The sequence below is a fragment of the Gasterosteus aculeatus genome, chromosome 2 (assembly GCF_964276395.1).
Source record: "Gasterosteus aculeatus chromosome 2, fGasAcu3.hap1.1, whole genome shotgun sequence".
In the NCBI taxonomy this organism is placed as follows: domain Eukaryota; kingdom Metazoa; phylum Chordata; class Actinopteri; order Perciformes; family Gasterosteidae; genus Gasterosteus; species Gasterosteus aculeatus.
Genome location: NC_135689.1, coordinates 23,182,906 through 23,200,889, shown reverse-complemented (window position 1 = coordinate 23,200,889; position 17,984 = coordinate 23,182,906). Strand labels below are relative to the sequence as shown.

The 17,984-nt window shown below is 44.2% G+C and overlaps 58 non-coding genes across 58 annotated transcripts; all 58 read right to left on the bottom strand.

Annotated features, from left to right (window-relative positions):
* Positions 1-37: 37 nt before the first annotated feature.
* On the bottom strand, positions 38-156 carry LOC144402715 (5S ribosomal RNA). The gene has a single exon (XR_013464651.1). It is a non-coding gene; the product is annotated as a 5S ribosomal RNA (ribosomal RNA).
* Positions 157-273: 117 nt separating this feature from the next.
* Positions 274-392, bottom strand: LOC144402714 (5S ribosomal RNA). Its single transcript, XR_013464650.1, has one exon. It is a non-coding gene; the product is annotated as a 5S ribosomal RNA (ribosomal RNA).
* Positions 393-509: 117 nt separating this feature from the next.
* On the bottom strand, positions 510-628 carry LOC144402713 (5S ribosomal RNA). Its single transcript, XR_013464649.1, has one exon. It is a non-coding gene; the product is annotated as a 5S ribosomal RNA (ribosomal RNA).
* A 507-nt stretch (positions 629-1,135) lies between these two features.
* LOC144402712 (5S ribosomal RNA) lies at positions 1,136-1,254 on the bottom strand. Its single transcript, XR_013464648.1, has one exon. It is a non-coding gene; the product is annotated as a 5S ribosomal RNA (ribosomal RNA).
* A 117-nt stretch (positions 1,255-1,371) lies between these two features.
* LOC144402711 (5S ribosomal RNA) lies at positions 1,372-1,490 on the bottom strand. Its single transcript, XR_013464647.1, has one exon. It is a non-coding gene; the product is annotated as a 5S ribosomal RNA (ribosomal RNA).
* A 117-nt stretch (positions 1,491-1,607) lies between these two features.
* On the bottom strand, positions 1,608-1,726 carry LOC144402710 (5S ribosomal RNA). Its single transcript, XR_013464646.1, has one exon. It is a non-coding gene; the product is annotated as a 5S ribosomal RNA (ribosomal RNA).
* A 117-nt stretch (positions 1,727-1,843) lies between these two features.
* LOC144402708 (5S ribosomal RNA) lies at positions 1,844-1,962 on the bottom strand. Its single transcript, XR_013464644.1, has one exon. It is a non-coding gene; the product is annotated as a 5S ribosomal RNA (ribosomal RNA).
* A 116-nt stretch (positions 1,963-2,078) lies between these two features.
* LOC144402707 (5S ribosomal RNA) lies at positions 2,079-2,197 on the bottom strand. Its single transcript, XR_013464643.1, has one exon. It is a non-coding gene; the product is annotated as a 5S ribosomal RNA (ribosomal RNA).
* A 117-nt stretch (positions 2,198-2,314) lies between these two features.
* On the bottom strand, positions 2,315-2,433 carry LOC144402706 (5S ribosomal RNA). Its single transcript, XR_013464642.1, has one exon. It is a non-coding gene; the product is annotated as a 5S ribosomal RNA (ribosomal RNA).
* Positions 2,434-2,550: 117 nt separating this feature from the next.
* On the bottom strand, positions 2,551-2,669 carry LOC144402705 (5S ribosomal RNA). Its single transcript, XR_013464641.1, has one exon. It is a non-coding gene; the product is annotated as a 5S ribosomal RNA (ribosomal RNA).
* A 116-nt stretch (positions 2,670-2,785) lies between these two features.
* Positions 2,786-2,904, bottom strand: LOC144402704 (5S ribosomal RNA). Its single transcript, XR_013464640.1, has one exon. It is a non-coding gene; the product is annotated as a 5S ribosomal RNA (ribosomal RNA).
* A 116-nt stretch (positions 2,905-3,020) lies between these two features.
* Positions 3,021-3,139, bottom strand: LOC144399377 (5S ribosomal RNA). The gene has a single exon (XR_013461522.1). It is a non-coding gene; the product is annotated as a 5S ribosomal RNA (ribosomal RNA).
* A 116-nt stretch (positions 3,140-3,255) lies between these two features.
* LOC144402703 (5S ribosomal RNA) lies at positions 3,256-3,374 on the bottom strand. The gene has a single exon (XR_013464639.1). It is a non-coding gene; the product is annotated as a 5S ribosomal RNA (ribosomal RNA).
* Positions 3,375-3,491: 117 nt separating this feature from the next.
* On the bottom strand, positions 3,492-3,610 carry LOC144402702 (5S ribosomal RNA). Its single transcript, XR_013464638.1, has one exon. It is a non-coding gene; the product is annotated as a 5S ribosomal RNA (ribosomal RNA).
* A 116-nt stretch (positions 3,611-3,726) lies between these two features.
* LOC144402701 (5S ribosomal RNA) lies at positions 3,727-3,845 on the bottom strand. The gene has a single exon (XR_013464637.1). It is a non-coding gene; the product is annotated as a 5S ribosomal RNA (ribosomal RNA).
* Positions 3,846-3,962: 117 nt separating this feature from the next.
* Positions 3,963-4,081, bottom strand: LOC144402700 (5S ribosomal RNA). Its single transcript, XR_013464636.1, has one exon. It is a non-coding gene; the product is annotated as a 5S ribosomal RNA (ribosomal RNA).
* A 117-nt stretch (positions 4,082-4,198) lies between these two features.
* LOC144402699 (5S ribosomal RNA) lies at positions 4,199-4,317 on the bottom strand. Its single transcript, XR_013464635.1, has one exon. It is a non-coding gene; the product is annotated as a 5S ribosomal RNA (ribosomal RNA).
* Positions 4,318-4,433: 116 nt separating this feature from the next.
* Positions 4,434-4,552, bottom strand: LOC144402697 (5S ribosomal RNA). Its single transcript, XR_013464633.1, has one exon. It is a non-coding gene; the product is annotated as a 5S ribosomal RNA (ribosomal RNA).
* A 117-nt stretch (positions 4,553-4,669) lies between these two features.
* LOC144402696 (5S ribosomal RNA) lies at positions 4,670-4,788 on the bottom strand. The gene has a single exon (XR_013464632.1). It is a non-coding gene; the product is annotated as a 5S ribosomal RNA (ribosomal RNA).
* Positions 4,789-4,904: 116 nt separating this feature from the next.
* On the bottom strand, positions 4,905-5,023 carry LOC144402695 (5S ribosomal RNA). The gene has a single exon (XR_013464631.1). It is a non-coding gene; the product is annotated as a 5S ribosomal RNA (ribosomal RNA).
* Positions 5,024-5,140: 117 nt separating this feature from the next.
* LOC144402694 (5S ribosomal RNA) lies at positions 5,141-5,259 on the bottom strand. Its single transcript, XR_013464630.1, has one exon. It is a non-coding gene; the product is annotated as a 5S ribosomal RNA (ribosomal RNA).
* Positions 5,260-5,376: 117 nt separating this feature from the next.
* LOC144402693 (5S ribosomal RNA) lies at positions 5,377-5,495 on the bottom strand. Its single transcript, XR_013464629.1, has one exon. It is a non-coding gene; the product is annotated as a 5S ribosomal RNA (ribosomal RNA).
* Positions 5,496-5,611: 116 nt separating this feature from the next.
* Positions 5,612-5,730, bottom strand: LOC144402691 (5S ribosomal RNA). Its single transcript, XR_013464627.1, has one exon. It is a non-coding gene; the product is annotated as a 5S ribosomal RNA (ribosomal RNA).
* A 117-nt stretch (positions 5,731-5,847) lies between these two features.
* LOC144402690 (5S ribosomal RNA) lies at positions 5,848-5,966 on the bottom strand. Its single transcript, XR_013464626.1, has one exon. It is a non-coding gene; the product is annotated as a 5S ribosomal RNA (ribosomal RNA).
* Positions 5,967-6,083: 117 nt separating this feature from the next.
* Positions 6,084-6,202, bottom strand: LOC144402689 (5S ribosomal RNA). The gene has a single exon (XR_013464625.1). It is a non-coding gene; the product is annotated as a 5S ribosomal RNA (ribosomal RNA).
* A 116-nt stretch (positions 6,203-6,318) lies between these two features.
* Positions 6,319-6,437, bottom strand: LOC144402688 (5S ribosomal RNA). Its single transcript, XR_013464624.1, has one exon. It is a non-coding gene; the product is annotated as a 5S ribosomal RNA (ribosomal RNA).
* Positions 6,438-6,553: 116 nt separating this feature from the next.
* LOC144402687 (5S ribosomal RNA) lies at positions 6,554-6,672 on the bottom strand. Its single transcript, XR_013464623.1, has one exon. It is a non-coding gene; the product is annotated as a 5S ribosomal RNA (ribosomal RNA).
* Positions 6,673-6,788: 116 nt separating this feature from the next.
* Positions 6,789-6,907, bottom strand: LOC144402685 (5S ribosomal RNA). The gene has a single exon (XR_013464621.1). It is a non-coding gene; the product is annotated as a 5S ribosomal RNA (ribosomal RNA).
* A 117-nt stretch (positions 6,908-7,024) lies between these two features.
* On the bottom strand, positions 7,025-7,143 carry LOC144402684 (5S ribosomal RNA). The gene has a single exon (XR_013464620.1). It is a non-coding gene; the product is annotated as a 5S ribosomal RNA (ribosomal RNA).
* Positions 7,144-7,260: 117 nt separating this feature from the next.
* Positions 7,261-7,379, bottom strand: LOC144402683 (5S ribosomal RNA). Its single transcript, XR_013464619.1, has one exon. It is a non-coding gene; the product is annotated as a 5S ribosomal RNA (ribosomal RNA).
* Positions 7,380-7,496: 117 nt separating this feature from the next.
* LOC144396159 (5S ribosomal RNA) lies at positions 7,497-7,615 on the bottom strand. The gene has a single exon (XR_013458305.1). It is a non-coding gene; the product is annotated as a 5S ribosomal RNA (ribosomal RNA).
* A 116-nt stretch (positions 7,616-7,731) lies between these two features.
* On the bottom strand, positions 7,732-7,850 carry LOC144402682 (5S ribosomal RNA). Its single transcript, XR_013464618.1, has one exon. It is a non-coding gene; the product is annotated as a 5S ribosomal RNA (ribosomal RNA).
* Positions 7,851-7,966: 116 nt separating this feature from the next.
* LOC144402681 (5S ribosomal RNA) lies at positions 7,967-8,085 on the bottom strand. The gene has a single exon (XR_013464617.1). It is a non-coding gene; the product is annotated as a 5S ribosomal RNA (ribosomal RNA).
* A 116-nt stretch (positions 8,086-8,201) lies between these two features.
* Positions 8,202-8,320, bottom strand: LOC144402680 (5S ribosomal RNA). The gene has a single exon (XR_013464616.1). It is a non-coding gene; the product is annotated as a 5S ribosomal RNA (ribosomal RNA).
* Positions 8,321-8,437: 117 nt separating this feature from the next.
* On the bottom strand, positions 8,438-8,556 carry LOC144402679 (5S ribosomal RNA). Its single transcript, XR_013464615.1, has one exon. It is a non-coding gene; the product is annotated as a 5S ribosomal RNA (ribosomal RNA).
* Positions 8,557-9,063: 507 nt separating this feature from the next.
* LOC144402678 (5S ribosomal RNA) lies at positions 9,064-9,182 on the bottom strand. The gene has a single exon (XR_013464614.1). It is a non-coding gene; the product is annotated as a 5S ribosomal RNA (ribosomal RNA).
* A 117-nt stretch (positions 9,183-9,299) lies between these two features.
* LOC144402677 (5S ribosomal RNA) lies at positions 9,300-9,418 on the bottom strand. The gene has a single exon (XR_013464613.1). It is a non-coding gene; the product is annotated as a 5S ribosomal RNA (ribosomal RNA).
* Positions 9,419-9,535: 117 nt separating this feature from the next.
* LOC144402676 (5S ribosomal RNA) lies at positions 9,536-9,654 on the bottom strand. The gene has a single exon (XR_013464612.1). It is a non-coding gene; the product is annotated as a 5S ribosomal RNA (ribosomal RNA).
* A 117-nt stretch (positions 9,655-9,771) lies between these two features.
* Positions 9,772-9,890, bottom strand: LOC144402674 (5S ribosomal RNA). The gene has a single exon (XR_013464610.1). It is a non-coding gene; the product is annotated as a 5S ribosomal RNA (ribosomal RNA).
* Positions 9,891-10,006: 116 nt separating this feature from the next.
* LOC144402673 (5S ribosomal RNA) lies at positions 10,007-10,125 on the bottom strand. The gene has a single exon (XR_013464609.1). It is a non-coding gene; the product is annotated as a 5S ribosomal RNA (ribosomal RNA).
* Positions 10,126-10,242: 117 nt separating this feature from the next.
* LOC144402672 (5S ribosomal RNA) lies at positions 10,243-10,361 on the bottom strand. Its single transcript, XR_013464608.1, has one exon. It is a non-coding gene; the product is annotated as a 5S ribosomal RNA (ribosomal RNA).
* Positions 10,362-10,478: 117 nt separating this feature from the next.
* LOC144402671 (5S ribosomal RNA) lies at positions 10,479-10,597 on the bottom strand. Its single transcript, XR_013464607.1, has one exon. It is a non-coding gene; the product is annotated as a 5S ribosomal RNA (ribosomal RNA).
* Positions 10,598-10,714: 117 nt separating this feature from the next.
* On the bottom strand, positions 10,715-10,833 carry LOC144402670 (5S ribosomal RNA). Its single transcript, XR_013464606.1, has one exon. It is a non-coding gene; the product is annotated as a 5S ribosomal RNA (ribosomal RNA).
* Positions 10,834-10,949: 116 nt separating this feature from the next.
* On the bottom strand, positions 10,950-11,068 carry LOC144402669 (5S ribosomal RNA). Its single transcript, XR_013464605.1, has one exon. It is a non-coding gene; the product is annotated as a 5S ribosomal RNA (ribosomal RNA).
* Positions 11,069-11,185: 117 nt separating this feature from the next.
* On the bottom strand, positions 11,186-11,304 carry LOC144402668 (5S ribosomal RNA). Its single transcript, XR_013464604.1, has one exon. It is a non-coding gene; the product is annotated as a 5S ribosomal RNA (ribosomal RNA).
* Positions 11,305-11,421: 117 nt separating this feature from the next.
* Positions 11,422-11,540, bottom strand: LOC144402667 (5S ribosomal RNA). The gene has a single exon (XR_013464603.1). It is a non-coding gene; the product is annotated as a 5S ribosomal RNA (ribosomal RNA).
* A 116-nt stretch (positions 11,541-11,656) lies between these two features.
* Positions 11,657-11,775, bottom strand: LOC144402666 (5S ribosomal RNA). Its single transcript, XR_013464602.1, has one exon. It is a non-coding gene; the product is annotated as a 5S ribosomal RNA (ribosomal RNA).
* A 116-nt stretch (positions 11,776-11,891) lies between these two features.
* Positions 11,892-12,010, bottom strand: LOC144402665 (5S ribosomal RNA). Its single transcript, XR_013464601.1, has one exon. It is a non-coding gene; the product is annotated as a 5S ribosomal RNA (ribosomal RNA).
* A 117-nt stretch (positions 12,011-12,127) lies between these two features.
* On the bottom strand, positions 12,128-12,246 carry LOC144402663 (5S ribosomal RNA). The gene has a single exon (XR_013464599.1). It is a non-coding gene; the product is annotated as a 5S ribosomal RNA (ribosomal RNA).
* Positions 12,247-12,363: 117 nt separating this feature from the next.
* LOC144402662 (5S ribosomal RNA) lies at positions 12,364-12,482 on the bottom strand. Its single transcript, XR_013464598.1, has one exon. It is a non-coding gene; the product is annotated as a 5S ribosomal RNA (ribosomal RNA).
* A 116-nt stretch (positions 12,483-12,598) lies between these two features.
* Positions 12,599-12,717, bottom strand: LOC144402661 (5S ribosomal RNA). Its single transcript, XR_013464597.1, has one exon. It is a non-coding gene; the product is annotated as a 5S ribosomal RNA (ribosomal RNA).
* A 117-nt stretch (positions 12,718-12,834) lies between these two features.
* On the bottom strand, positions 12,835-12,953 carry LOC144402660 (5S ribosomal RNA). Its single transcript, XR_013464596.1, has one exon. It is a non-coding gene; the product is annotated as a 5S ribosomal RNA (ribosomal RNA).
* A 117-nt stretch (positions 12,954-13,070) lies between these two features.
* On the bottom strand, positions 13,071-13,189 carry LOC144402659 (5S ribosomal RNA). Its single transcript, XR_013464595.1, has one exon. It is a non-coding gene; the product is annotated as a 5S ribosomal RNA (ribosomal RNA).
* Positions 13,190-13,305: 116 nt separating this feature from the next.
* On the bottom strand, positions 13,306-13,424 carry LOC144399376 (5S ribosomal RNA). Its single transcript, XR_013461521.1, has one exon. It is a non-coding gene; the product is annotated as a 5S ribosomal RNA (ribosomal RNA).
* A 117-nt stretch (positions 13,425-13,541) lies between these two features.
* LOC144402658 (5S ribosomal RNA) lies at positions 13,542-13,660 on the bottom strand. The gene has a single exon (XR_013464594.1). It is a non-coding gene; the product is annotated as a 5S ribosomal RNA (ribosomal RNA).
* A 116-nt stretch (positions 13,661-13,776) lies between these two features.
* Positions 13,777-13,895, bottom strand: LOC144402657 (5S ribosomal RNA). Its single transcript, XR_013464593.1, has one exon. It is a non-coding gene; the product is annotated as a 5S ribosomal RNA (ribosomal RNA).
* A 117-nt stretch (positions 13,896-14,012) lies between these two features.
* On the bottom strand, positions 14,013-14,131 carry LOC144402656 (5S ribosomal RNA). Its single transcript, XR_013464592.1, has one exon. It is a non-coding gene; the product is annotated as a 5S ribosomal RNA (ribosomal RNA).
* A 116-nt stretch (positions 14,132-14,247) lies between these two features.
* LOC144402655 (5S ribosomal RNA) lies at positions 14,248-14,366 on the bottom strand. Its single transcript, XR_013464591.1, has one exon. It is a non-coding gene; the product is annotated as a 5S ribosomal RNA (ribosomal RNA).
* Between the last annotated feature and the right edge of the window lie 3,618 nt (positions 14,367-17,984).

Below are 17,984 nucleotides of genomic sequence, written 5' to 3'. Positions count from 1 at the left end.
AGGCCTTCTCTGTGTCTTTTACAGATAGAATTGAAAAAGCTTACGGCACCTGGGATTCCCAGGCGGTCTTCCATCCAAGTACTAACCAGGCCCTACTCTGCTTAGCTTCTGAGATCAGACGAGATCAGGCGGAGCCAGAGAGGTATGGCCGTAAGCAACTGTATGTCCTCTTCCTAATCTTTTAAAATGTGTCAAAGGTTTTGGAGTTTTGATAATGAAAAAGGAGTCACTTTCTAATGCCTTCTCGATTTCTTCCAGAGAGAGAAATGAAAAAGCTTACGGCACCTGGGATTCCCAGGCGGTCTTCCATCCAAGTACTAACCAGGCCCTACTCTGCTTAGCTTCTGAGATCAGACGAGATCAGGCGGAGCCAGAGAGGTATGGCCGTAAGCAACTGTATGTCCTCTTCCTAATCCTTTAAAATGTGTCAAAGGTTTTGGAGTTTTGATAATGAAAAAGGAGTCACTTTCTAATGCCTTCTCGATTTCTTCCAGAGAGAGAAATGAAAAAGCTTACGGCACCTGGGATTCCCAGGCGGTCTTCCATCCAAGTACTAACCAGGCCCTACTCTGCTTAGCTTCTGAGATCAGACGAGATCAGGCGGAGCCAGAGAGGTATGGCCGTAAGCAACTGTATGTCCTCTACCTCCATCCATCCATCCATCCATTGTCAAACCGCTTATCCTGCACACAGGGTCGCGGGGGGGCTGGAGTCCATCCCAGCCAACTTCGGGCGATAGACAGGGTACACCCTGGATTGGTCGCCAGCCAATCGCAGGGCAACACAGAGACACACAACCATTCACACTCACACTCACACAACTACGGGCAATTTAAAGTCCCCAATTAACCTGATCCCCAGAGCATGTCTTTGGACTGTGGGAGGAAGCCGGAGAACCCGGAGAGAACCCACGCAGACACGGGGAGAACATGCAGACTCCACACAGAAAGGCCACTGGGCGGAATCGAACCCAGGACCTTCTTGCTGTGAGGCAACAGTGCTAACCACCGCGCCACCGTGCCGCCCTGTCCTCTACCTAATCTTTTAAAATGTGTCAAAGGTTTTGTAGTTTTGACAATTAAATGGAGTCACTTTCTAAGGCCTTCTCTGTGTCTTTTACAGATAGAATTGAAAAAGCTTACGGCACCTGGGATTCCCAGGCGGTCTTCCATCCAAGTACTAACCAGGCCCTACTCTGCTTAGCTTCTGAGATCAGACGAGATCAGGCGGAGCCAGAGAGGTATGGCCGTAAGCAACTGTATGTCCTCTTCCTAATCTTTTAAAATGTGTCAAAGGTTTTGGAGTTTTGATAATGAAAAAGGAGTCACTTTCTAATGCCTTCTCGATTTCTTCCAGAGAGAGAAATGAAAAAGCTTACGGCACCTGGGATTCCCAGGCGGTCTTCCATCCAAGTACTAACCAGGCCCTACTCTGCTTAGCTTCTGAGATCAGACGAGATCAGGCGGAGCCAGAGAGGTATGGCCGTAAGCAACTGTATGTCCTCTTCCTAATCTTTTAAAATGTGTCAAAGGTTTTGGAGTTTTGATAATGAAAAAGGAGTCACTTTCTAATGCCTTCTCGATTTCTTCCAGAGAGAGAAATGAAAAAGCTTACGGCACCTGGGATTCCCAGGCGGTCTTCCATCCAAGTACTAACCAGGCCCTACTCTGCTTAGCTTCTGAGATCAGACGAGATCAGGCGGAGCCAGAGAGGTATGGCCGTAAGCAACTGTATGTCCTCTTCCTAATCTTTTAAAATGTGTCAAAGGTTTTGGAGTTTTGATAATGAAAAAGGATTCACTTTCTAATGCCTTCTCAATTTCTTCCAGAGAGAGAAATGAAAAAGCTTACGGCACCTGGGATTCCCAGGCGGTCTTCCATCCAAGTACTAACCAGGCCCTACTCTGCTTAGCTTCTGAGATCAGACGAGATCAGGCGGAGCCAGAGAGGTATGGCCGTAAGCAACTGCATGTCCTCTACCTAATCTTTTAAAATGTGTCAAAGGTTTTGTAGTTTTGACAATTAAATGGAGTCACTTTCTAAGGCCTTCTCTGTGTCTTTTACAAATAGAATTGAAAAAGCTTACGGCACCTGGGATTCCCAGGCGGTCTTCCATCCAAGTACTAACCAGGCCCTACTCTGCTTAGCTTCTGAGATCAGACGAGATCAGGCGGAGCCAGAGAGGTATGGCCGTAAGCAACTGTATGTCCTCTTCCTAATCTTTTAAAATGTGTCAAAGGTTTTGGAGTTTTGATAATGAAAAAGGAGTCACTTTCTAATGCCTTCTCGATTTCTTCCAGAGAGAGAAATGAAAAAGCTTACGGCACCTGGGATTCCCAGGCGGTCTTCCATCCAAGTACTAACCAGGCCCTACTCTGCTTAGCTTCTGAGATCAGACGAGATCAGGCGGAGCCAGAGAGGTATGGCCGTAAGCAACTGTATGTCCTCTTCCTAATCTTTTAAAATGTGTCAAAGGTTTTGGAGTTTTGATAATGAAAAAGGATTCACTTTCTAATGCCTTCTCAATTTCTTCCAGAGAGAGAAATGAAAAAGCTTACGGCACCTGGGATTCCCAGGCGGTCTTCCATCCAAGTACTAACCAGGCCCTACTCTGCTTAGCTTCTGAGATCAGACGAGATCAGGCGGAGCCAGAGAGGTATGGCCGTAAGCAACTGTATGTCCTCTACCTAATCTTTTAAAATGTGTCAAAGGTTTTGTAGTTTTGACAATTAAATGGAGTCACTTTCTAAGGCCTTCTCTGTGTCTTTTAAAGATAGAATTGAAAAAGCTTACGGCACCTGGGATTCCCAGGCGGTCTTCCATCCAAGTACTAACCAGGCCCTACTCTGCTTAGCTTCTGAGATCAGACGAGATCAGGCGGAGCCAGAGAGGTATGGCCGTAAGCAACTGTATGTCCTCTACCTAATCTTTTAAAATGTGTCAAAGGTTTTGTAGTTTTGACAATTAAATGGAGTCACTTTCTAAGGCCTTCTCTGTGTCTTTTACAGATAGAATTGAAAAAGCTTACGGCACCTGGGATTCCCAGGCTGTCTTCCATCCAAGTACTAACCAGGCCCTACTCTGCTTAGCTTCTGAGATCAGACGAGATCAGGCGGAGCCAGAGAGGTATGGCCGTAAGCAACTGTATGTCCTCTACCTAATCTTTTAAAATGTGTCAAAGGTTTTGTAGTTTTGACAATGAAATGGAGTCACTTTCTAAGGCCTTCTCTGTGTCTTTTACAGATAGAAATGAAAAAGCTTACGGCACCTGGGATTCCCAGGCGGTCTTCCATCCAAGTACTAACCAGGCCCTACTCTGCTTAGCTTCTGAGATCAGACGAGATCAGGCGGAGCCAGAGAGGTATGGCCGTAAGCAACTGTATGTCCTCTTCCTAATATTTTAAAATGTGTCAAAGGTTTTGGAGTTTTGATCATGAAAAAGGATTCACTTTCTAATGCCTTCTCAATTTCTTCCAGAGAGAGAAATGAAAAAGCTTACGGCACCTGGGATTCCCAGGCGGTCTTCCATCCAAGTACTAACCAGGCCCTACTCTGCTTAGCTTCTGAGATCAGACGAGATCAGGCGGAGCCAGAGAGGTATGGCCGTAAGCAACTGTATGTCCTCTACCTAATCTTTTAAAATGTGTCAAAGGTTTTGTAGTTTTGACAATTAAATGGAGTCACTTTCTAAGGCCTTCTCTGTGTCTTTTACAGATAGAATTGAAAAAGCTTACGGCACCTGGGATTCCCAGGCGGTCTTCCATCCAAGTACTAACCAGGCCCTACTCTGCTTAGCTTCTGAGATCAGACGAGATCAGGCGGAGCCAGAGAGGTATGGCCGTAAGCAACTGTATGTCCTCTTCCTAATCTTTTAAAATGTGTCAAAGGTTTTGGAGTTTTGATAATGAAAAAGGAGTCACTTTCTAATGCCTTCTCGATTTCTTCCAGAGAGAGAAATGAAAAAGCTTACGGCACCTGGGATTCCCAGGCGGTCTTCCATCCAAGTACTAACCAGGCCCTACTCTGCTTAGCTTCTGAGATCAGACGAGATCAGGCGGAGCCAGAGAGGTATGGCCGTAAGCAACTGTATGTCCTCTTCCTAATCCTTTAAAATGTGTCAAAGGTTTTGGAGTTTTGATAATGAAAAAGGAGTCACTTTCTAATGCCTTCTCGATTTCTTCCAGAGAGAGAAATGAAAAAGCTTACGGCACCTGGGATTCCCAGGCGGTCTTCCATCCAAGTACTAACCAGGCCCTACTCTGCTTAGCTTCTGAGATCAGACGAGATCAGGCGGAGCCAGAGAGGTATGGCCGTAAGCAACTGCATGTCCTCTACCTAATCTTTTAAAATGTGTCAAAGGTTTTGTAGTTTTGACAATTAAATGGAGTCACTTTCTAAGGCCTTCTCTGTGTCTTTTACAAATAGAATTGAAAAAGCTTACGGCACCTGGGATTCCCAGGCGGTCTTCCATCCAAGTACTAACCAGGCCCTACTCTGCTTAGCTTCTGAGATCAGACGAGATCAGGCGGAGCCAGAGAGGTATGGCCGTAAGCAACTGTATGTCCTCTTCCTAATCTTTTAAAATGTGTCAAAGGTTTTGGAGTTTTGATAATGAAAAAGGATTCACTTTCTAATGCCTTCTCAATTTCTTCCAGAGAGAGAAATGAAAAAGCTTACGGCACCTGGGATTCCCAGGCGGTCTTCCATCCAAGTACTAACCAGGCCCTACTCTGCTTAGCTTCTGAGATCAGACGAGATCAGGCGGAGCCAGAGAGGTATGGCCGTAAGCAACTGTATGTCCTCTACCTAATCTTTTAAAATGTGTCAAAGGTTTTGTAGTTTTGACAATGAAATGGAGTCACTTTCTAAGGCCTTCTCTGTGTCTTTTACAGATAGAATTGAAAAAGCTTACGGCACCTGGGATTCCCAGGCGGTCTTCCATCCAAGTACTAACCAGGCCCTACTCTGCTTAGCTTCTGAGATCAGACGAGATCAGGCGGAGCCAGAGAGGTATGGCCGTAAGCAACTGTATGTCCTCTTCCTAATCTTTTAAAATGTGTCAAAGGTTTTGGAGTTTTGATAATGAAAAAGGAGTCACTTTCTAATGCCTTCTCGATTTCTTCCAGAGAGAGAAATGAAAAAGCTTACGGCACCTGGGATTCCCAGGCGGTCTTCCATCCAAGTACTAACCAGGCCCTACTCTGCTTAGCTTCTGAGATCAGACGAGATCAGGCGGAGCCAGAGAGGTATGGCCGTAAGCAACTGTATGTCCTCTTCCTAATATTTTAAAATGTGTCAAAGGTTTTGGAGTTTTGATAATGAAAAAGGATTCACTTTCTAATGCCTTCTCAATTTCTTCCAGAGAGAGAAATGAAAAAGCTTACGGCACCTGGGATTCCCAGGCGGTCTTCCATCCAAGTACTAACCAGGCCCTACTCTGCTTAGCTTCTGAGATCAGACGAGATCAGGCGGAGCCAGAGAGGTATGGCCGTAAGCAACTGCATGTCCTCTACCTAATCTTTTAAAATGTGTCAAAGGTTTTGTAGTTTTGACAATTAAATGGAGTCACTTTCTAAGGCCTTCTCTGTGTCTTTTACAAATAGAATTGAAAAAGCTTACGGCACCTGGGATTCCCAGGCGGTCTTCCATCCAAGTACTAACCAGGCCCTACTCTGCTTAGCTTCTGAGATCAGACGAGATCAGGCGGAGCCAGAGAGGTATGGCCGTAAGCAACTGTATGTCCTCTTCCTAATCTTTTAAAATGTGTCAAAGGTTTTGGAGTTTTGATAATGAAAAAGGAGTCACTTTCTAATGCCTTCTCGATTTCTTCCAGAGAGAGAAATGAAAAAGCTTACGGCACCTGGGATTCCCAGGCGGTCTTCCATCCAAGTACTAACCAGGCCCTACTCTGCTTAGCTTCTGAGATCAGACGAGATCAGGCGGAGCCAGAGAGGTATGGCCGTAAGCAACTGTATGTCCTCTTCCTAATATTTTAAAATGTGTCAAAGGTTTTGGAGTTTTGATAATGAAAAAGGAGTCACTTTCTAATGCCTTCTCGATTTCTTCCAGAGAGAGAAATGAAAAAGCTTACGGCACCTGGGATTCCCAGGCGGTCTTCCATCCAAGTACTAACCAGGCCCTACTCTGCTTAGCTTCTGAGATCAGACGAGATCAGGCGGAGCCAGAGAGGTATGGCCGTAAGCAACTGTATGTCCTCTACCTAATCTTTTAAAATGTGTCAAAGGTTTTGTAGTTTTGACAATTAAATGGAGTCACTTTCTAAGGCCTTCTCTGTGTCTTTTACAGATAGAATTGAAAAAGCTTACGGCACCTGGGATTCCCAGGCGGTCTTCCATCCAAGTACTAACCAGGCCCTACTCTGCTTAGCTTCTGAGATCAGACGAGATCAGGCGGAGCCAGAGAGGTATGGCCGTAAGCAACTGTATGTCCTCTACCTAATCTTTTAAAATGTGTCAAAGGTTTTGTAGTTTTGACAATTAAATGGAGTCACTTTCTAAGGCCTTCTCTGTGTCTTTTACAGATAGAATTGAAAAAGCTTACGGCACCTGGGATTCCCAGGCGGTCTTCCATCCAAGTACTAACCAGGCCCTACTCTGCTTAGCTTCTGAGATCAGACGAGATCAGGCGGAGCCAGAGAGGTATGGCCGTAAGCAACTGCATGTCCTCTACCTAATCTTTTAAAATGTGTCAAAGGTTTTGTAGTTTTGACAATTAAATGGAGTCACTTTCTAAGGCCTTCTCTGTGTCTTTTACAAATAGAATTGAAAAAGCTTACGGCACCTGGGATTCCCAGGCGGTCTTCCATCCAAGTACTAACCAGGCCCTACTCTGCTTAGCTTCTGAGATCAGACGAGATCAGGCGGAGCCAGAGAGGTATGGCCGTAAGCAACTGTATGTCCTCTTCCTAATCTTTTAAAATGTGTCAAAGGTTTTGGAGTTTTGATAATGAAAAAGGAGTCACTTTCTAATGCCTTCTCGATTTCTTCCAGAGAGAGAAATGAAAAAGCTTACGGCACCTGGGATTCCCAGGCGGTCTTCCATCCAAGTACTAACCAGGCCCTACTCTGCTTAGCTTCTGAGATCAGACGAGATCAGGCGGAGCCAGAGAGGTATGGCCGTAAGCAACTGTATGTCCTCTTCCTAATCTTTTAAAATGTGTCAAAGGTTTTGGAGTTTTGATAATGAAAAAGGAGTCACTTTCTAATGCCTTCTCGATTTCTTCCAGAGAGAGAAATGAAAAAGCTTACGGCACCTGGGATTCCCAGGCGGTCTTCCATCCAAGTACTAACCAGGCCCTACTCTGCTTAGCTTCTGAGATCAGACGAGATCAGGCGGAGCCAGAGAGGTATGGCCGTAAGCAACTGTATGTCCTCTTCCTAATCTTTTAAAATGTGTCAAAGGTTTTGGAGTTTTGATAATGAAAAAGGATTCACTTTCTAATGCCTTCTCGATTTCTTCCAGAGAGAGAAATGAAAAAGCTTACGGCACCTGGGATTCCCAGGCGGTCTTCCATCCAAGTACTAACCAGGCCCTACTCTGCTTAGCTTCTGAGATCAGACGAGATCAGGCGGAACCAGAGAGGTATGGCCGTAAGCAACTGTATGTCCTCTACCTAATCTTTTAAAATGTGTCAAAGGTTTTGTAGTTTTGACAATTAAATGGAGTCACTTTCTAAGGCCTTCTCTGTGTCTTTTACAGATAGAATTGAAAAAGCTTACGGCACCTGGGATTCCCAGGCGGTCTTCCATCCAAGTACTAACCAGGCCCTACTCTGCTTAGCTTCTGAGATCAGACGAGATCAGGCGGAGCCAGAGAGGTATGGCCGTAAGCAACTGTATGTCCTCTACCTAATCTTTTAAAATGTGTCAAAGGTTTTGTAGTTTTGACAATTAAATGGAGTCACTTTCTAAGGCCTTCTCTGTGTCTTTTACAGATAGAATTGAAAAAGCTTACGGCACCTGGGATTCCCAGGCGGTCTTCCATCCAAGTACTAACCAGGCCCTACTCTGCTTAGCTTCTGAGATCAGACGAGATCAGGCGGAGCCAGAGAGGTATGGCCGTAAGCAACTGTATGTCCTCTACCTAATCTTTTAAAATGTGTCAAAGGTTTTGTAGTTTTGACAATGAAACGGAGTCACTTTCTAAGGCCTTCTCTGTGTCTTTTACAGATAGAAATGAAAAAGCTTACGGCACCTGGGATTCCCAGGCGGTCTTCCATCCAAGTACTAACCAGGCCCTACTCTGCTTAGCTTCTGAGATCAGACGAGATCAGGCGGAGCCAGAGAGGTATGGCCGTAAGCAACTGTATGTCCTCTTCCTAATATTTTAAAATGTGTCAAAGGTTTTGGAGTTTTGATCATGAAAAAGGATTCACTTTCTAATGCCTTCTCAATTTCTTCCAGAGAGAGAAATGAAAAAGCTTACGGCACCTGGGATTCCCAGGCGGTCTTCCATCCAAGTACTAACCAGGCCCTACTCTGCTTAGCTTCTGAGATCAGACGAGATCAGGCGGAGCCAGAGAGGTATGGCCGTAAGCAACTGTATGTCCTCTACCTCCATCCATCCATCCATCCATTGTCAAACCGCTTATCCTGCACACAGGGTCGCGGGGGGGCTGGAGTCCATCCCAGCCAACTTCGGGCGATAGACAGGGTACACCCTGGATTGGTCGCCAGCCAATCGCAGGGCAACACAGAGACACACAACCATTCACACTCACACTCACACAACTACGGGCAATTTAAAGTCCCCAATTAACCTGATCCCCAGAGCATGTCTTTGGACTGTGGGAGGAAGCCGGAGAACCCGGAGAGAACCCACGCAGACACGGGGAGAACATGCAGACTCCACACAGAAAGGCCACTGGGCAGAATCGAACCCAGGACCTTCTTGCTGTGAGGCAACAGTGCTAACCACCGCGCCACCGTGCCGCCCTGTCCTCTACCTAATCTTTTAAAATGTGTCAAAGGTTTTGTAGTTTTGACAATTAAATGGAGTCACTTTCTAAGGCCTTCTCTGTGTCTTTTACAGATAGAATTGAAAAAGCTTACGGCACCTGGGATTCCCAGGCGGTCTTCCATCCAAGTACTAACCAGGCCCTACTCTGCTTAGCTTCTGAGATCAGACGAGATCAGGCGGAGCCAGAGAGGTATGGCCGTAAGCAACTGTATGTCCTCTTCCTAATCTTTTAAAATGTGTCAAAGGTTTTGGATTTTTGATAATGAAAAAGGAGTCACTTTCTAATGCCTTCTCGATTTCTTCCAGAGAGAGAAATGAAAAAGCTTACGGCACCTGGGATTCCCAGGCGGTCTTCCATCCAAGTACTAACCAGGCCCTACTCTGCTTAGCTTCTGAGATCAGACGAGATCAGGCGGAGCCAGAGAGGTATGGCCGTAAGCAACTGTATGTCCTCTTCCTAATCTTTTAAAATGTGTCAAAGGTTTTGGAGTTTTGATAATGAAAAAGGAGTCACTTTCTAATGCCTTCTCGATTTCTTCCAGAGAGAGAAATGAAAAAGCTTACGGCACCTGGGATTCCCAGGCGGTCTTCCATCCAAGTACTAACCAGGCCCTACTCTGCTTAGCTTCTGAGATCAGACGAGATCAGGCGGAGCCAGAGAGGTATGGCCGTAAGCAACTGTATGTCCTCTTCCTAATCTTTTAAAATGTGTCAAAGGTTTTGGAGTTTTGATAATGAAAAAGGATTCACTTTCTAATGCCTTCTCAATTTCTTCCAGAGAGAGAAATGAAAAAGCTTACGGCACCTGGGATTCCCAGGCGGTCTTCCATCCAAGTACTAACCAGGCCCTACTCTGCTTAGCTTCTGAGATCAGACGAGATCAGGCGGAGCCAGAGAGGTATGGCCGTAAGCAACTGTATGTCCTCTACCTAATCTTTTAAAATGTGTCAAAGGTTTTGTAGTTTTGACAATTAAATGGAGTCACTTTCTAAGGCCTTCTCTGTGTCTTTTACAGATAGAATTGAAAAAGCTTACGGCACCTGGGATTCCCAGGCGGTCTTCCATCCAAGTACTAACCAGGCCCTACTCTGCTTAGCTTCTGAGATCAGACGAGATCAGGCGGAGCCAGAGAGGTATGGCCGTAAGCAACTGTATGTCCTCTTCCTAATCTTTTAAAATGTGTCAAAGGTTTTGGAGTTTTGATAATGAAAAAGGAGTCACTTTCTAATGCCTTCTCGATTTCTTCCAGAGAGAGAAATGAAAAAGCTTACGGCACCTGGGATTCCCAGGCGGTCTTCCATCCAAGTACTAACCAGGCCCTACTCTGCTTAGCTTCTGAGATCAGACGAGATCAGGCGGAGCCAGAGAGGTATGGCCGTAAGCAACTGTATGTCCTCTTCCTAATCTTTTAAAATGTGTCAAAGGTTTTGGAGTTTTGATAATGAAAAAGGATTCACTTTCTAATGCCTTCTCAATTTCTTCCAGAGAGAGAAATGAAAAAGCTTACGGCACCTGGGATTCCCAGGCGGTCTTCCATCCAAGTACTAACCAGGCCCTACTCTGCTTAGCTTCTGAGATCAGACGAGATCAGGCGGAGCCAGAGAGGTATGGCCGTAAGCAACTGTATGTCCTCTTCCTAATATTTTAAAATGTGTCAAAGGTTTTGGAGTTTTGATAATGAAAAAGGATTCACTTTCTAATGCCTTCTCAATTTCTTCCAGAGAGAGAAATGAAAAAGCTTACGGCACCTGGGATTCCCAGGCGGTCTTCCATCCAAGTACTAACCAGGCCCTACTCTGCTTAGCTTCTGAGATCAGACGAGATCAGGCGGAGCCAGAGAGGTATGGCCGTAAGCAACTGCATGTCCTCTACCTAATCTTTTAAAATGTGTCAAAGGTTTTGTAGTTTTGACAATTAAATGGAGTCACTTTCTAAGGCCTTCTCTGTGTCTTTTACAAATAGAATTGAAAAAGCTTACGGCACCTGGGATTCCCAGGCGGTCTTCCATCCAAGTACTAACCAGGCCCTACTCTGCTTAGCTTCTGAGATCAGACGAGATCAGGCGGAGCCAGAGAGGTATGGCCGTAAGCAACTGTATGTCCTCTTCCTAATCTTTTAAAATGTGTCAAAGGTTTTGGAGTTTTGATAATGAAAAAGGAGTCACTTTCTAATGCCTTCTCGATTTCTTCCAGAGAGAGAAATGAAAAAGCTTACGGCACCTGGGATTCCCAGGCGGTCTTCCATCCAAGTACTAACCAGGCCCTACTCTGCTTAGCTTCTGAGATCAGACGAGATCAGGCGGAGCCAGAGAGGTATGGCCGTAAGCAACTGTATGTCCTCTTCCTAATCTTTTAAAATGTGTCAAAGGTTTTGGAGTTTTGATAATGAAAAAGGAGTCACTTTCTAATGCCTTCTCGATTTCTTCCAGAGAGAGAAATGAAAAAGCTTACGGCACCTGGGATTCCCAGGCGGTCTTCCATCCAAGTACTAACCAGGCCCTACTCTGCTTAGCTTCTGAGATCAGACGAGATCAGGCGGAGCCAGAGAGGTATGGCCGTAAGCAACTGTATGTCCTCTTCCTAATCTTTTAAAATGAGTAAAGGTTTTGGAGTTTTGATAATGAAAAAGGATTCACTTTCTAATGCCTTCTCAATTTCTTCCAGAGAGAGAAATGAAAAAGCTTACGGCACCTGGGATTCCCAGGCGGTCTTCCATCCAAGTACTAACCAGGCCCTACTCTGCTTAGCTTCTGAGATCAGACGAGATCAGGCGGAGCCAGAGAGGTATGGCCGTAAGCAACTGTATGTCCTCTACCTAATCTTTTAAAATGTGTCAAAGGTTTTGTAGTTTTGACAATTAAATGGAGTCACTTTCTAAGGCCTTCTCTGTGTCTTTTACAGATAGAATTGAAAAAGCTTACGGCACCTGGGATTCCCAGGCGGTCTTCCATCCAAGTACTAACCAGGCCCTACTCTGCTTAGCTTCTGAGATCAGACGAGATCAGGCGGAGCCAGAGAGGTATGGCCGTAAGCAACTGTATGTCCTCTTCCTAATCTTTTAAAATGTGTCAAAGGTTTTGGAGTTTTGATAATGAAAAAGGAGTCACTTTCTAATGCCTTCTCGATTTCTTCCAGAGAGAGAAATGAAAAAGCTTACGGCACCTGGGATTCCCAGGCGGTCTTCCATCCAAGTACTAACCAGGCCCTACTCTGCTTAGCTTCTGAGATCAGACGAGATCAGGCGGAGCCAGAGAGGTATGGCCGTAAGCAACTGTATGTCCTCTTCCTAATCTTTTAAAATGTGTCAAAGGTTTTGGAGTTTTGATAATGAAAAAGGATTCACTTTCTAATGCCTTCTCAATTTCTTCCAGAGAGAGAAATGAAAAAGCTTACGGCACCTGGGATTCCCAGGCGGTCTTCCATCCAAGTACTAACCAGGCCCTACTCTGCTTAGCTTCTGAGATCAGACGAGATCAGGCGGAGCCAGAGAGGTATGGCCGTAAGCAACTGCATGTCCTCTACCTAATCTTTTAAAATGTGTCAAAGGTTTTGTAGTTTTGACAATTAAATGGAGTCACTTTCTAAGGCCTTCTCTGTGTCTTTTACAAATAGAATTGAAAAAGCTTACGGCACCTGGGATTCCCAGGCGGTCTTCCATCCAAGTACTAACCAGGCCCTACTCTGCTTAGCTTCTGAGATCAGACGAGATCAGGCGGAGCCAGAGAGGTATGGCCGTAAGCAACTGTATGTCCTCTTCCTAATCTTTTAAAATGTGTCAAAGGTTTTGGAGTTTTGATAATGAAAAAGGAGTCACTTTCTAATGCCTTCTCGATTTCTTCCAGAGAGAGAAATGAAAAAGCTTACGGCACCTGGGATTCCCAGGCGGTCTTCCATCCAAGTACTAACCAGGCCCTACTCTGCTTAGCTTCTGAGATCAGACGAGATCAGGCGGAGCCAGAGAGGTATGGCCGTAAGCAACTGTATGTCCTCTTCCTAATCTTTTAAAATGTGTCAAAGGTTTTGGAGTTTTGATAATGAAAAAGGAGTCACTTTCTAATGCCTTCTCGATTTCTTCCAGAGAGAGAAATGAAAAAGCTTACGGCACCTGGGATTCCCAGGCGGTCTTCCATCCAAGTACTAACCAGGCCCTACTCTGCTTAGCTTCTGAGATCAGACGAGATCAGGCGGAGCCAGAGAGGTATGGCCGTAAGCAACTGTATGTCCTCTACCTAATCTTTTAAAATGTGTCAAAGGTTTTGTAGTTTTGACAATTAAATGGAGTCACTTTCTAAGGCCTTCTCTGTGTCTTTTACAGATAGAATTGAAAAAGCTTACGGCACCTGGGATTCCCAGGCTGTCTTCCATCCAAGTACTAACCAGGCCCTACTCTGCTTAGCTTCTGAGATCAGACGAGATCAGGCGGAGCCAGAGAGGTATGGCCGTAAGCAACTGTATGTCCTCTTCCTAATATTTTAAAATGTGTCAAAGGTTTTGGAGTTTTGATCATGAAAAAGGATTCACTTTCTAATGCCTTCTCAATTTCTTCCAGAGAGAGAAATGAAAAAGCTTACGGCACCTGGGATTCCCAGGCGGTCTTCCATCCAAGTACTAACCAGGCCCTACTCTGCTTAGCTTCTGAGATCAGACGAGATCAGGCGGAGCCAGAGAGGTATGGCCGTAAGCAACTGTATGTCCTCTACCTAATCTTTTAAAATGTGTCAAAGGTTTTGTAGTTTTGACAATTAAATGGAGTCACTTTCTAAGGCCTTCTCTGTGTCTTTTACAGATAGAATTGAAAAAGCTTACGGCACCTGGGATTCCCAGGCGGTCTTCCATCCAAGTACTAACCAGGCCCTACTCTGCTTAGCTTCTGAGATCAGACGAGATCAGGCGGAGCCAGAGAGGTATGGCCGTAAGCAACTGTATGTCCTCTTCCTAATATTTTAAAATGTGTCAAAGGTTTTGGAGTTTTGATCATGAAAAAGGATTCACTTTCTAATGCCTTCTCAATTTCTTCCAGAGAGAGAAATGAAAAAGCTTACGGCACCTGGGATTCCCAGGCGGTCTTCCATCCAAGTACTAACCAGGCCCTACTCTGCTTAGCTTCTGAGATCAGACGAGATCAGGCGGAGCCAGAGAGGTATGGCCGTAAGCAACTGTATGTCCTCTACCTAATCTTTTAAAATGTGTCAAAGGTTTTGTAGTTTTGACAATTAAATGGAGTCACTTTCTAAGGCCTTCTCTGTGTCTTTTACAGATAGAATTGAAAAAGCTTACGGCACCTGGGATTCCCAGGCGGTCTTCCATCCAAGTACTAACCAGGCCCTACTCTGCTTAGCTTCTGAGATCAGACGAGATCAGGCGGAGCCAGAGAGGTATGGCCGTAAGCAACTGTATGTCCTCTTCCTAATCTTTTAAAATGTGTCAAAGGTTTTGGAGTTTTGATAATGAAAAAGGAGTCACTTTCTAATGCCTTCTCGATTTCTTCCAGAGAGAGAAATGAAAAAGCTTACGGCACCTGGGATTCCCAGGCGGTCTTCCATCCAAGTACTAACCAGGCCCTACTCTGCTTAGCTTCTGAGATCAGACGAGATCAGGCAGAGCTTTTTTTTTTTTTCTTTTATTATAAAAAATACATTTTCCAAAAATCATTTTTTACATTGTTTACATATTCACTATATCCATTATTATTTAATTATTTTCTGAACATCAGCAATCAGGGTCTTTAAGATGAGAACAAAATCACATTATAGGATTTTTTTTTTTTTTTCTTTTCTTTTCTTCACTCGGCAGTAGAAAGTTTTGCCTTATTAGCCATATCTTTTTCCAAACAAAACCAAAAAAAAAGAAGTGCGCAACGACAACAAGTTAAGGCACACAAGAAAAACATTTAAAACCGAAAGATAAGATCTTTGTCATTGTCCTCCTGAAACAAGAGATTATTTTCGTCCATCCATTCCTTGAGCAGATCTTTTTTGAATGCATATATAGTTTTCCAGTATGCTTTTATATTGCTCTTGAAAAGAGTCTCAACGTCCGTTTTTTTTCCCTCGAAGAGGGCAAGGTTTCTTCTCAGCAACACTGCTCTTCTAGCAAATGCCAGGCATGCGTTGGCGATATCCATCCTCCGGCCTCCAGCATTCTTTGGCAGTCCGAAACACCAGGTCCAGTCCCATGATGTTCCCCTCGTCATTTTTACTCCACAACCCTTTGTTAGAAGCTCTCTTATGTATTCTCTAAAGGTTCTGAGTGCTGTACAAGACCAAATAAGGTGCTCAAAATCCTCTTCTTCCGTTTCACACACAGAACACATTCTTGAGAATTTTTCCTTGTGTATCTGGTGCAAGACAATTCCTGTAAAATATTTCCGGTGCCTTATCTTAAACTCAGAGCTGTAGACCTCTGGGGGGATGAGGCTGAATTCAAGATTTACCCATATTGAGCTTGTCTTATCTTTTGGGAAGATTTTTTCCCATGCCTTTTCTGCTGCTGGTTTAACTATGTGTTTTTTTATTAGGATGCTGTAGAAAGTTTTTGTTTTTACTTCAATTATATTTTTTTGTTTATCTTTAACACACAGCGTAAAACCAAGTGCCCTGTCCTGCTCTGTCACTTCATTCATTCTTTCTTTCCATTCATGACCCATGCATTGATCAAATATTTTCCCTATGTCTTTTATTCTTGCCGGTGCATATTTACTTCCACATGCCTGGAGTTTACCATTTACTTTTCCTAAATCAAAACAGCCGTTTGTTCCACACACACTCCCTACGGCTGTTAAACCTGCCTGCATTAAGTGGCAACTCGTAATCGGCCTCCCGCCCCCGACAAACCCCGGGCTTGATAGGAAGGGTAATTTTAGCACTTGCACCTTTCCTCTAACGTCAGGTGTGAGATGCGGCATAATTTTGTCCCAAGCCTCCAGCACTTCCCTGTAGAACCCCGACAGGCCCACCCTTACGTGTGCTGGCGAGAGGGCACATAGGTTATACACACTTCTCTCTCCGTACCCTGCCAGGAGGCCTGCCAGGAAATCTCTACCGGGCAGCTGCCTTTTTGGATTTAAAAATCTCCCTATTAATTTTACCCTCAGTGCGTCTCTTTTTACACTTACATCAATCAAAGCTAAACCCCCCTCCCTTTTGTTAGCTATTAACGTCTTGCGAGCGATCGAATTCCCCTTTCCCTTCCAAAAAAAAGTGGCGACGGCTGCATTGAGCCGATTGAACACCCAAGTGGGCAGCTCACAGGACCCCAGAATGTGATTAATTTTGGACAGTATCAGGGCATTTACTACTATTACCTTTCCCTTCAAAGCGAGGCCTCTTGCATACCATAAATTTAGCAGGTTTTTTATTTTTACCAAAACCTCGTTCCATGTTTTGTCCGTTGCACTCTTTTCATTTTTACCTATATATATACCCAAGATTTTCCTTTCGTCCTCTATTTTTTTAAAACCCCACATATCAGCTGGGACATTGCAGGGCCCGAAGACCATCAGCTCGTTTTTTTTTGTATTAATTTTTGCGCCTGATGCTCTTTCATATTTCTTTATATGGTCTAATACTTTGTTTATGCAGCTACTAGTTTTCACACAAATATTTACATCATCTGCATACTGCATAATTTTAATTTGGTTTCCTGCCGGTGTCCAGATTCCCTTTATTAGGTCGTCGTTATTTATAGTATAGGCCAGGGGCTCCGCCACCAGGCTGTAGAGCAGCGCCGACAGCGGGCAACCCTGTCTCACTGATCGTCCTAGCTCAAAACTGTTAGTTAGTAAACCATTACATTTCACCCTACTTTTCGCTCCGCTGTACATCATTTTGATTCTTTTTATGAATATTGGTCCAAAACCAAAACGCTCCAGCACGGCCCACAGGAAGGGATGTTCCACTCTATCAAAAGCCTTCTCTAGGTCTACTCCTAACAAAATCCCTCCCTCCTTATTTAAGCAGCTTGCTGTATCTCTGATTGTGTTGATGGTGTCTGAGATGTCCCTCCCCGGAATGCTGTAAGCCTGCGTTGGTCCTATTATTGAATTTATTACAGTTTTTAATCTGTTTGCGAGTATTTTTGTGAATATTTTATAGTCTGTGTTAAGCAAACTGATCGGTCTGTAGTTGGAAAGCAGCTTTTTCTCCCCTTTTTTGAAAATTAGAGTGACTATCCCCTCCGTAAATGATGCTGGAGCCCTCTGCTCAGTGTCCATCTGTTCATAGAGTGTCAGCAAAAGTGGCCCCAGCATTTCCTTAAATTCTTGAAAGAACTCGGCAGGCAAACCGTCTGCCCCCGGGCTTTTATTTTTATTTAGCTTCATTATGGCCTGTTCTATTTCGCTCAGTGAGAGCGGCATCTCGCACCTCACACTGTCGTTATCTTCTAGTTTATTATTTATTTTATTTACTACTTCATTCATTTCGCTAGTCACAATCCCTTCACTTTCAAATAATTTTTGATAGTAACCCTGTATGGTTCTCAAAATGCCTTCGGTTTCTTCTACTATTTCCCCCCTGGAATTTTCAATGCTCGATATATAAGTCTTTTCTTGATTTGTTTTTTCTAGACCTAGAAAGAAAGCTGTGCATCTTTCTCCTTCAGTTATATATTTTGCTCTACTCCGTATTATTGCACCCGCACATCTTTTTTTTTCTAGTTCAGTTATTCTGGTTTTATACAGTTCATATTTTTCACTGTCATAATTTGGATCCTCTTCACATTTTTCTATTTCGTTTTGCAGGAGGAGAATTAACTCTCGTTCCTCTCTTTTATTCTCCCAGTTTTTGTTTTTGCTGAACCTTATACACATTTTTTTTAGTTTTTCTTTAACATCCTCCCAAAACCAAAACACGTCATCTACAAAAGCCATATCGTGTGTCACCTTTGCTAAATACCTTTCAATTTTACTTTTTAATATGTCGTTTTTCAGGTGGCTTATATTTAGACACCATAAACCCCCTCCCCTCTTCATTCTCGCACCTCCCACACACCCTGTCACTGAAGCGTG